The sequence below is a fragment of the Bos grunniens genome, chromosome 8 (genome assembly GCF_055505025.1).
Source record: "Bos grunniens cultivar Pamir isolate PY7600 chromosome 8, Bosgru_T2T1.0, whole genome shotgun sequence".
In the NCBI taxonomy this organism is placed as follows: Eukaryota; Metazoa; Chordata; class Mammalia; order Artiodactyla; family Bovidae; genus Bos; species Bos grunniens.
In genome coordinates, this window is record NC_141172.1 from 96519377 (window position 1) to 96531330 (window position 11954).

Sequence of the window (11954 nt, forward strand, 5' to 3'; positions counted from 1 at the left end):
GGAAAAAGTTGGCTTAAAGCTCAACATTCAGAAAACTAAGATCATGGCATCCAGTCCCATCACTTCAAGGCAAATAGATGGGGAAACAGTGGCAGACTTTATTTTTGGGGGCTCCAAAATCACTGCAGATGGTGACTGCAGCCATGAAATTAAAAGATGGTTGCTTCTTGGGAGAAAAGCTATGACCAACCTAGACAGCATATTAAAAAGCAGAGACATTACTCTGCCAACAAGTGTCTGTCTAGTCAAAGATATGGTTTTTCCAGTAGTCATGTATGGATGTGAGAGTTGGACTATAAAGAAAGATAAGTGCCAAAGAATTGATGCTTTTGAACTGTGGTGTTGGAGAAGACTCTTGAGAGTCCCTTGGACTGCAAGGAGATCCAACCAGTCCATCCTAAAGGAAATCAGTCCTGAGTATTCATTGGAGGGACTGATGTTGAAGCTGAAACGCTAATACTTTGACCACCTGATGTGAAGAGCTGACTCATTTGAAAAGACCTGTTGCTAGGAAAGATTGAAAGCAGGAGGAAAAGGGGACAGAGGACGAGATGGTTGGATTTTATCACCAACTCAATGGACATGAGTTTGAGTAAACTCCAGGAATTGGTGATGGACAGGGAGGCCTGGTGTGCTGCAGCCCAGGGGTCACAAAGAGTTGGACACAACTGAGTGACTGAACTGAACTGAACTGAAAGTAGAGGTGATGGTACAATGTTGGAAGTTTTTCAGGACTATGCCAAATGTGCCAGGCATCAGGACAGGAGAAAAGACTGATTATTTCTTCAGAAGGCAGTGGGTGACTCAGATGGTAAAGAATCTGCCTGCAATGCAGAAGACCTGGGTCCAGTCCCTGGGTTGAGAAGGTCCCCTGGAGGAGGGCATGGCAACCCACTCTAGTATTCTTGCCTGAAGAATCCCCATGGACAGAGGAGCCTGGCAGGCTACAGTCCATGGAATTGCAAAGAGCTGGACAGGACTGAGTGACTAAGCACAAAGAGTCAGACATAACTGGGCACAGCTGTGAAGAGGGAGAGACGGAGGGTCACTGCAGCAGAGGGAAGGTTCACAGCCTGGATCGCATCCATGTGAGCACACCCTCATCCTCACCCCACCCTCGAATGATAGGAGGGGACAACATAGCCAGGCTGAGACCTGCTCCCCAAACCCACCTACCCCTCTCCCATGCTCAGTAGGACTCTGAAGTAATCACCAGAGCCCCCTGCAGTAAAGATATGCTGGAATGTTCAGTGAGAGCCAATACATGCCTTTGCTTTGAAGAAAGCTGAGTGCTGTGCCATCCAAGCCAGATGGAGAAGGCAGTAACATGCTCATTGTGGTCAATTGTGTGTCTAGCAGCAGATACCCACAGGTAATGACCCCCCCAACTCAGAGTGCCCAGAGACTAGTTGGTCACCCAGTCTGCAGAAGGGGACAGAGGAAAAAAAGCATCCACTTCTAGTGATGCTGCAATCTCTTAGGTGTGTTGAACCCAAAAGACTTTCTATAGCCACTCTTTTATTAGATGCTCACAACAATGTCCCACGACAAGCCCATTTTACAGATTTGGAAACTGAGTTTCAGAGATGTGGTAGTCTTGCTCAGAGGCAGGGCTCCCTACTCCCTGCTTCTAGTCTGGTTTTGCATTCACAATAGTGATGTTTTGCTTCCAGTCTTTCTGTAGGAGACATGCTGAGACTCTGAAGGCCGGGCTCTACTCTCGATCCCCACCTCCACCTTGTAGAGGTCTCAGGGCATGTCACTTAACCCAGCAGCAACATTTACTCTGTAAATAAAAAGGATAACAATAATTTCTCCCTATGATGTCACTGTGAACTAGCCAATAAAAATGATTAAAAAGCAATTGCTAAAAAAAAAGCAATTGCCAGCAATTAAAATCAAATACATAATAAGAAAGTAAATAGCTGTATTTGACTAACTTCCATGGGAATTTAAATATAATTTTAAAAAAAAGACCAATCCCTGGATATCCATGTGAGTCAGAGGGAGTCATTAGTGAGATGAAAAGAAAAGTGGATTTTCTTGATAGTTTTATTAATAAGAAAAAGAGTAAATGTGTATTGTTTGTCAGAAAAATGAGATTTTCAGGAGCATATGGCAAATTAATCATTAAGACTCTCTTATGGCTCAGACCCACTTAATATGTTCTCTGTGGTGTGTGTACAACAAACCTGCAAAATTACATTACAGTGACTATTAAATGATTCATCAGGGTCACTTCCCCAATAGATTCAGAATCTGGTGCTTATTCATGCTTCTTCATCACTAAGCTTTATTATCTCAATCGTATTTGCCAGTGGCTAATTAGAGGTGATGATACAAGCTAATTGCTAAAATTTTTTAGAACCACACCAAGTATGTATTTGGAGAAGAGGGGGGAATTATAATTCTATCTTTGGCAGCAGAGGTGGGCATTGTGATTTTAACAAATGGTGCAGCGGCAGGTCCTGAAGAATTCAGGATCAGTTTAATATGCAGAGGGCTGAATGCCAGTGTGGACCTGGGGGCTAGATACTATTGTTGCTCTCGATACCCGGGAACTCACAGGCTATAACAGGCTCATGCTTTGTGTGGCTTTCAAGTCCCATGGCTTGGATTTGGTCCATGAGGGCTTTTTCTCTCTTGTAACCCTTAACCACAGCAAGATGGGGAAAATCATGGGGGTGGCTCACCCAGGATGTCAAAGACTGGAGAGGTCAGCACACATGGGCTCCAGGTGATGAGAAAGTACAATCCATAAGAGTAGACTTCAAAGAGTAGAAGATAGTTATTTGACAGCAGGATGCAAAGACAAGGGGTTCAGGAGAGGCGATACTTAGAAATTCAGGAAGGCAACCCCAAGAAGTCTGATGACCAATAATCAAGGCTTGTACTCTAGAACAGGGGTCAGGATCGAGACTGGCCCCTAGGGAGGAAGAAGGTAGAAGGAGGAGGAACATAAAAAAATAAGGCTGGTCTCAAATACAAAGAGTACCCTGGTGGCAAGAGAGATGATGCTGTCCTCGAGAACAGAAGTTGGATAACTGCTCTCGATCCAGACAACTACCTTTAGAGCAGCCTACACTTCATGACACTGTGTTGGGCTGAGCAGCATCCAATGCCCTCAGCATCCTTTCCCACTCCTGGTGCACATTCCCATTCAGAGCAGGCTGGAAAGAGACATTACAACTCCATGTAATGTCTGGCAGGGCTCGCTTGCAGCTAGGGTTTGCCGTACAATTTAGGTTCTTCCCATTAAATGTGCTCATGCCAAATCCATGTGGGAGAAGTCAAGTGGAGACCATTTGCCTTCTATCTTAACTGTTTCTTCAGGCAAGAAAGGTCATGGGGATACAGGACTGTGGCGAGACTGAGAATGCACCTCCCACTTCTCCACTCCGGGACTGGGATCCACTGAGCACCTTGCTACTGCGCTCTGAAATCCACTCTCACATTCACCCTCAGAGACCATGCCTCCTGTGGGCTGAGAATTATCTCGTTTTACTAAATTCTCACAAAGAAGCAGATCTTCTTATTACTAGCTCCATTTTGCACTTAAAGACATTGAACTTAAAAGAGATTATGTAATTTCCCCAAAGTCACAGGCTAGTTCAGGGCCGGCTCTCCTGCCTGATTTATTGTGCATGTACCATGGTTGGATGGCATCATCGACTCAATGGGCATGAATATGAGCAAACTCTGGGAGACAGTGAAGGACAGGGAAGCCTGGTGTGCTGCAGTCCATGGGGTCACAAAGAGTCAAACACGACAGAGAGACTGAACAACCATTTGCTATAGGCCAAGTTAGGGCCAACACAGAGGTTATTTCACAAGTTCCTCACTGTAAAGGCATTGCCAGCTAGCACCAGGAGTTCAGCAGGGACTGAATAAGAAAGTGTCATTGCTGTGTGTCTTTTCAATGTTGTTATATCTATAATAATTAGGACTGCCAGATAAAATACAAGCCACTCAGTTAAATCTGAATTTCAGATAAACAATGAATAATTTTCTAGCATGCTGCTGCTGCTGCTAAGTCACTTCAGTCGTGTCCGACTCTGTGCAACCCCATAGACGGCAACCCACCAGGCTCCCCCATCCCTGGGATTCTCCAGGCAAGAACACTGGAGTGGGTTGCCATTTCCTTCTCCAATGCATGAAAGTGAAAAGTGAAAGTGAAGTCGTTCAGTCGTGTCCGACTCTTAGTGACCCCATGGACTGCAGCCCACCAGGCTCCTCCATCCATGGGATTTTCCAGGCAAGAGTACTGGAGTGGGGTGCCATTCTAGCATAAGTATGCCTTAGGCGATATCTGAACATACTTAGACTCAAAAAAATTATGTGTTGTTTATCTGAAATTCAGATTTACCTGGGTGTCCTACATTTTTGTTTGTCTAACAAACCTAACATCATTTAACAAACTCCTCGCAAAGAAACAGGGGGAATTGTTGTCCAAAGCCATAATACGAAGTTAATTTCTAAGCATTGCCTAAGATGCAAAGCCAGGCATTCTTACAAGCAAGAATACCAACAATAGCTGATTTACTAGGCATCTTTCTACTTGGTAGGCACTTTCCCGGGGCCTTTCGTGTAATAACTTACTCCAACCTCACAACAAGCCAATGGCACAGGCATTACCATGATTCCCGTCTCACATGCAACCAAAACAGAGAGAAATCTGCCCAAGGACAGCTGGCCAGCAAGCCCAAGGGCTGGGATTCCAGCCATGATGACCTGTTCCTGATCCTGGGTGTTTAACCACTACCTCTTCTCATAGTCAGCAAGGTTCAATTTTCCAAACTAGCCAAGGAATATTCAATTCAGGTGGACCCCAGCGTTACAGATTCCCTCTTCATCTGTTCTTTTCCAGCTGCCCCAGTCTAGGCTCCATCTTTCTCCCTGATTGGCGTCACACCCAGTCTCCTCTGGTCTGGCAGTAACCTAACCGGAGACTGTATTTTTAAACCACCGTTTTCTTTGTAAAAAGCATTGCATGTTTATCTTTTGAAATTTTGGAATATAAAACAAAAGCCAAAAAAAGCTAGAAAACTATCAGATCAGATCAGATCAGATCAGTCACTCAGTTGTATCCGACTCTTTGCGACCCCATGAATCACAGCACGCCAGACCTCCCTGTCCATCACCAACTCCCGGAGTTCACTCAGACTGATCTCCAGTAGCATATTGGGCACCTACTGACCTGGAGAGTTTCTCTTTCAGTATCCTATCATTTTGCCTTTTCATACTGTTCATGGGGTTCTCAAGGCAAGAATACTGAAGTGGTTAAAAAAAAAAAAAACTTTAAAGCAACTTAATTTCCTTTTTAAACATGCTATAAAGACTTCCAGTCTTCCTATAGAAACATATGTTCTTCTGATTTGTTTTTTATACAATATCTGAATCATACCATATACAGTTTCGTGGCTTCAATAAACACTGAATATTGTAAACATCTCCTCATAGTCGATCTGTGAGAATGCTATGGACTAAATTCTGTCCTTCCAACATTCATATGTTGATGCCCTAACCCTCAATAAGTCTATATTTGGAGGAAGGAAGACGTTAAGGTTAAATGAGGTTCTAAACTTCGACCCAAATCCAATGGGGTCAGTGCCTCTATAGAAGGGACACAAGAGATTTCCCTGGCAATCCAGTGGCTCTGACTTTACCTTCCGATGCAGGGAATGCGGGTTCAGTTCCTGGTTGGGGAACTAGGATTCCACATGCCTCCGGGCCAAAAAACCAAAACAGAAACAATATTGTAACAAATTTGATAAAAACTTTTAAATGGTCTTCATTAAAAAAAAAAAATCTTTAAAAAAAAAGACATCAGAGAGCTGGCTCTCTCTCTCCCTCTGCCTTGTGAAGACATGGCAAGAAGGCAGCCATTAGCAACCCAGGGAGAGAGCCCTCACCAGAAATCCACCCTGCTAGACCTTGGTCTGGGACTTCCGGCCTCCAGGACTGTGAGAAAATAAACTTCTGTTTCTTAAGCCACGTGCGTGTGTGCCTGCTAAGTTGCTTCAGTCGTGTCCAACTCTTCGCAACCCTAGGTCTGTAGCTTGTCAGGCTCCTCTGTCCATGGGATTCTCCAGGTAAGAATACTGGAGTGGGTTGCCATGCCTTCCTCCAGGGGATGTTCTTGACCCAAGGATTGAACCCGAGTCTAGTCTCCTGCGTTGGCAGATGGGTCCTTTACCGCTAGCACCACCTGGGAAGCCCCTTAAGCCGCACAGTCCTTGATATTTTACTACGGCAGCCTGAGCTGACTGAGCTGAGTTAGTTCTCTGACTAACACAGAGAGAATGGGTTTTTCAGAACTGTGTTACTCTCTCTGATGGATATGCTGCTAAGTCACTTCAGTCATGTCCGACTCTGTGCAACCCCACAGACGGCAGCCCACCAGGCTCCCCGTTCCCTGGGATTCTCCAGGCAAGAACACTGGAGTGGGTTGCCGTTTCCTTCTCCAGTGCATGAAAGTGAAAAGTGAAGTTGCTCAGTTATGTCCGACCCCCATGGACTGCAGCCTACCAGGCTCCTCCATCCATGGGATTTTCCAGGCAAGAGTACTGGAGTGGGGTGTCATTGCCTTCTCCGCTAGATATACAAAAGTGTATTCAACAAATTTCCTTATGCTATTCCTGTAAAACGCTTCCAAATTTGCCCTTCTCACAAGTGACACATATTACATAAGTGATCTTTCTAGTCTCTTTCCCTTAGGAGAAATATCTCCAGGCAGAGGTCCTGGTAGGGTGACAGGCTGTCTCAGTTTGCCCTGGACGGCCCTGTTTTTGCACCGAGAGCATCACATCCAGGGAAACCCTGGAGTTCTGGCCAATCAGGACAACTGGTCACTATATCCCTGGGTCAACAGTGATGTGTTTTCCAAGGCCTTCTGAAGTGTACTGCTGGATCACCCACCAGATATGTGCATTCCCCATCAACCACATAAGAGGTTTCCCTTCCGAGGTATAGAACCTTATCTGTAATTTACATTAGCACGCTTCAGCACAGATAGGAGAAATATGAGGTGTAAATTAAAAGTAGTCTACACCCTAGAAATGGTTAATTAATATGTGAAGTACCCTAATCACGAATCCATATTCCAGAGGTGGCTGGTTAGCATTTGAAAGGCCCTAATCAGGAGGCCGTACTCCAGCTCCAGTGCCTGTTACAAGCACTGTGACAAGTGCTTGCTTTAAATACCACTATCTGAAGCTGCACATAGAGCCCGTTCATTAGCATAAGGAATATTAGAAATAATGTTTCATCAGTGAAACGCAAGCTATTCAAGAATCATTCTGCCTTGCATTAATAGATACTTTGAAAAATCAGGTATCCAAACCCAGCAACCTTGGGAGTAACACTTTACACCTTCAGAGTAATACTCTAGATCAAGAGATCCATTTGATCCCATCATTCCTTCATTTATCAGAGGTTAGGAAATGGGGTGCATTTGGGGGCTATCACAGTGATTAAGGGGTAGGTAGTGGATGGAGGCGGAGAAGGCAATGGCAAGGACGGAGGAGCCTGGTGGGCTGCAGTCCATGGGGTCGCTGAGGGTCAGACACGACTGAGAGACTTCACTTTCACTTTTCACTTTCATGCATTGGAGAAGGAAATGGCAACCCACTCCAGTGTTCTTGCCTGGAGAATCCCAGGGACGGGGGTGCCTGGTGGGCTGCTGTCTGTGGGGTCGCACAGGGTCGGACACGACTGAAGCGACTTAGCAGCAGCAGCAGCAGTGGATGGAGGAGGATGGCAAGTAAGGATTCAGTACCTGGGTCCAGGTTTGCTAACTATCCTACAGTACCCAGGAAAGTCCGACACCCAGAATGCCAGGGATGCTGGAGAAGCTTAGCCAATGAGCAGAACCCTGTAGCATTTTTGCCTCAAAGTGAACCATCTAGGTTGGAGAACCCCAAGAATGGAGGGTCCACACTAAAATAGATTGGACCAGTCTGTCTGCTTTCCATTATTGTGTTGGGAATTTTGTTTGTTTCTTTACTATTTTTGTTGTTACATGTGGTAAATTTGGTCCAACCTTGCCTGCATTGTAGCACATCATCCAGAAGAGAGGTTTAGAGGAGACCTATTGCCTTCACTGACCTCTAATCACTGAAAACCATGAAACTTCAGCAGAAAAGAAGCTGCTCGTGGCGGACAGGCAAATGAGCCAAGGTCAGGTCACAACAGTGGGTGAATTAAAGTTTGCTGCATCGTGTGAGTATCCCGTTCAGCGGGCTTCCCAGGCGGTGCAGTGGGGAAGAATCTGCCTGCCAAAGCAGGAGATTTGTACGGTACTGGCACAAAGACAGAAGTATAGATCAACGGAACAAAATAGAAAGCCCAGAGATAAAGCCACGCACATATGGACACCTTATCTTTGACAAAGGAGGCAAGAATATACAATGGATTAAAGACAACCTCTTTAACAAGTGGTGCTGGGAAAACTGGTCAACCACTTGTAAAAGAATGAAACTAGGACACTTTCTAACACCATACACAAAAATAAACTCAAAATGGATTAAAGATCTCAACGTAAGACCAGAAACTATAAAACTCCTAGAGGAGAACATAGGCAAAACACTCTCCAACATACATCACAGCAGGATCCTCTATGACCCACCTCCCAGAATATTGGAAATAAAAGCAAAAATAAAAAAATGGGACCTAATTAACCTTAAAAGCTTCTGCACATCAAAGGAAACTATTAGCAAGGTGAAAAGACAGCCTTCAGAACGGGAGAAAATAATAGCAAATGAAGCAACCGACAAACAACTAATCTCAAAAATATACAAGCAACTCCTACAGCTCAACTCCAGAGAAATAAATGACCCAATCAAAAAATGGGCCAAAGAACTAAATAGACATTTCTCCAAAGAAGACATACAGATGGCTAACAAACACATGAAAAGATGCTCAACATCACTCATTATCAGAGAAATGCAAATCAAAACCACTATGAGGTACCATTTCATGCCAGTCAGAATGGCTGTGATCCAAAAGTCTACAAGCAATAAATGCTGGAGAGGGTGTGGAGAAAAGGGAACACTCTTACACTGTTGGTGGGAATGCAAACTAGTACAGCCACTATGGAGAACAGTGTGGAGATTCCTTAAAAAACTGGAAATAGAACTGCCTTATGATCCAGCAATCCCACTGCTGGGCATACACACTGAGGAAACCAGAAGGGAAAGAGACACGTGTACCCCAAAGTTCATCACAGCACTGTTTACAATAGCCAGGACATGGAAGCAACCTAGATGTCCATCAGAAGATGAATGGATAAGAAAGCTGTGGTACATATACACAATGGAGTATTACTCAGCCATTAAAAAGAATACATTTGAAGCAGATCTAATGAGGTGGATGAAACTGGAGCCTATTATACAGAGTGAAGTAAGCCAGAAAGAAAAACACCAATACAGTATACTAATGCATATATATGGAATTTAGAAAGATGGTAACAATAACCCTGTGTACGAGACAGCAAAAGAGACACTGATGTATAGAACAGTCTTATGGACTCTGTTGCAGAGGGAGAGGGTGGGAAGATCTGGGAGAATGGCATTGAAACATGTATAATATCATGTATGAAACGAGTTGCCAGTCCAGGTTCGATGCACGATACTGGATGCTTGGGGCTAGTGCACTGGGATGACCCAGAGGGATGATATGGGGAGGGAGGAGGGAGGAGGGTTCAGGATGAGGAGCACATGTATACCCGTGGCGGATTCATTTTGATATTTGGCAAAACTAATACAATTTGTAAAGTTTAAAAAAAAAAAAGCAGGAGATTTAAGAGACTCGAGTTCAATCCCTGGATCGGGAAGATCCCCTGAAGAATGAAATGACAGCCCACTTCAGTATTCTTACCTGGAAAGCTCCATGGACAGAAGAGCCTGGTGGGCTACAGTCCATGGGATTGCAAAGAGTCAGACACGACTGAGCACGCATACACATACATCCCTTTTAGTGCTCTTAAACACCAAGGAAAATGACCTGCAATGGAAATAAAGCTGGTGAGTTCCTCTATTTTATTTAAAACAGTGCATAAGGCAAAATTGTCTGATGCTACTGTTCACTGAAAAGCACGCCAGATGAACATGAAGCTGAGCATATGTGCATTCTCCCCAGTAAATGCAGTTATACAGGTGCCCCTTTTGTTCAACTGATGTACTGTGTGCTCAGTAGTATCTGACTCTTTGCGACCCCATGGACTGAAGCCCACCAGGCTCCAGGCAAGAATACTGGAGTGGACTGCCATTTCCATCTCCATGTTCAACTGATGGACCACCTTTAAATTCCATCTTCAAACAAGCAGGCTGGAACTCAGAAGCAAAGCCACTCCTGGTAGGTAAGAGCCCTACGAAGAGAGGTCTTCCCCCTCACCACCAAAGCCAGCCAGAGGACACTTACGTGAATGAGGGCATATTCCCTACCACAGCAAATCTCAAACCCAATAGGGTATTCAAATCCACAGGCAGGCTCCTTAAAACACAGGTCGCTGGGCTCCACACCCTGAGATATGACTCAGGAGGGCCGAGCATCTGCATTTCTAACGAGCTCTCAATGCTGCTGATGCTCCTGCTGCTGGACGACACTTTGAGAACCACTGCTCTGGTCCTCAGCCTTGGTGGCACATCAGACCCCCCAGCTGGGAGCTTTTAAACTAATCAAGACCTGGCCCCCTCCCCTGGATGATTGTGTCAGAATCTCAGGGGTGGGGCCCAGGCTCAAGATTTTAGCATTCCTTAGGAAATTCCAGAGAAAAGCCAAGGTTGAAAATTATGCTTCTAGAGTCAAGCTATATCCAGCTTGGATGTTCCAAGCTGAATAACAACAGCAATAATAATGATGATAAAATAGATGCTATTCATTATGTCTGATTCTGCCCTAGGCCTCCTTTAGGCATCCTCTAGTTAATCTGTACAATAAGATACCTCTGACCTTTTTTAAACAGATGAAATTTGGGCTCAGGGAGGTCAAACAGCTGGCCAAGGAAGTAAGTGGTGAATTCAAACCCAGGAGGATGTAATTCCAAAATCCATCTTTCTTAACCACCACATCATGTTTCCTCCTGTCATCCATTCAAAAGGGTAGGTGGAAGCCAGAGCCAATCAGAGGGATTAAAAAAGGTGGGGTGGAACAAAAAACAAACCTGAGAGGAATTGACAAAAGGAGAAATGAGCAAACCAGAGGAGGCCAGGACAGTTCTGGAGGTGGCATCAATGTCCAGGAGGCCACCTTTGGCCATCCTCTGTAGACGGCCCATCTGAAGGGCCTCGGTGCCCAGCATGTAAAAGGACAACAACTGGGGAGAGTGAGCTTTATACCCGCCTCCCATGTTCGAGGTCAAGTGGAGACATGGACAGAGTTGATGCCACAGTCGGCACAGGTAAATCCAGGTGACCTCATTCCCTGCCCACGAGGACACCGAGGACTTCAGGCAGCCTGCGTGGGGGTGAGGAAGGGCAGACATGGGCCCGTGACTTTAAAGGAGGTCTGGGACAAGAGGATGGGAACTGGGATTGGGAGGCTTAGGTAGAGAAGCAGAGTTGGCACTGGGAGATTGCTGGTTTCCCCTGGTGCCCAGAGTCTGGGAGCTTCAGGGCCCCTGGGAACCGGGCAGTGCCCCTCACATCAAGTGGAGGGGCCTCGGGAGCTGCTTCCTCGTGAGGCTCCTACAGGTTCCTGACGTCTGCAGTTGTCACTCACCGTCCATCACAGCGGACCTGCACCCAGCTGCACATCAGAGTCACGTAGAAATATTTAAGACAGCAGTGCTCAGGGCCCTCCCCCACAGATTCTTATTTAATTGATCTGGGGTTAGATCCAAGCATCTTTTTTGTTTTGTTTTGTTTTGTTTTTAATGTTCCCCAGGGAATTCTAATGGGCAACCATATTCTAAAGATATCCATAATTTATTTTAAGATACCTCAGCACAGACAGCA

At 45.3% G+C, this 11954-nt stretch overlaps 1 long non-coding RNA gene across 1 annotated transcript; it reads right to left on the minus strand.

Moving 5' to 3' along the window:
* Positions 1–1498: 1498 nt before the first annotated feature.
* On the minus strand, positions 1499–10643 carry LOC147367742 (uncharacterized). Its single transcript, XR_015132061.1, has 3 exons — positions 10420–10643; positions 9877–10002; positions 1499–1786 (listed from the first exon to the last, which is right to left on the minus strand). It is a non-coding gene; the product is annotated as an uncharacterized LOC147367742 (long non-coding RNA).
* Between the last annotated feature and the right edge of the window lie 1311 nt (positions 10644–11954).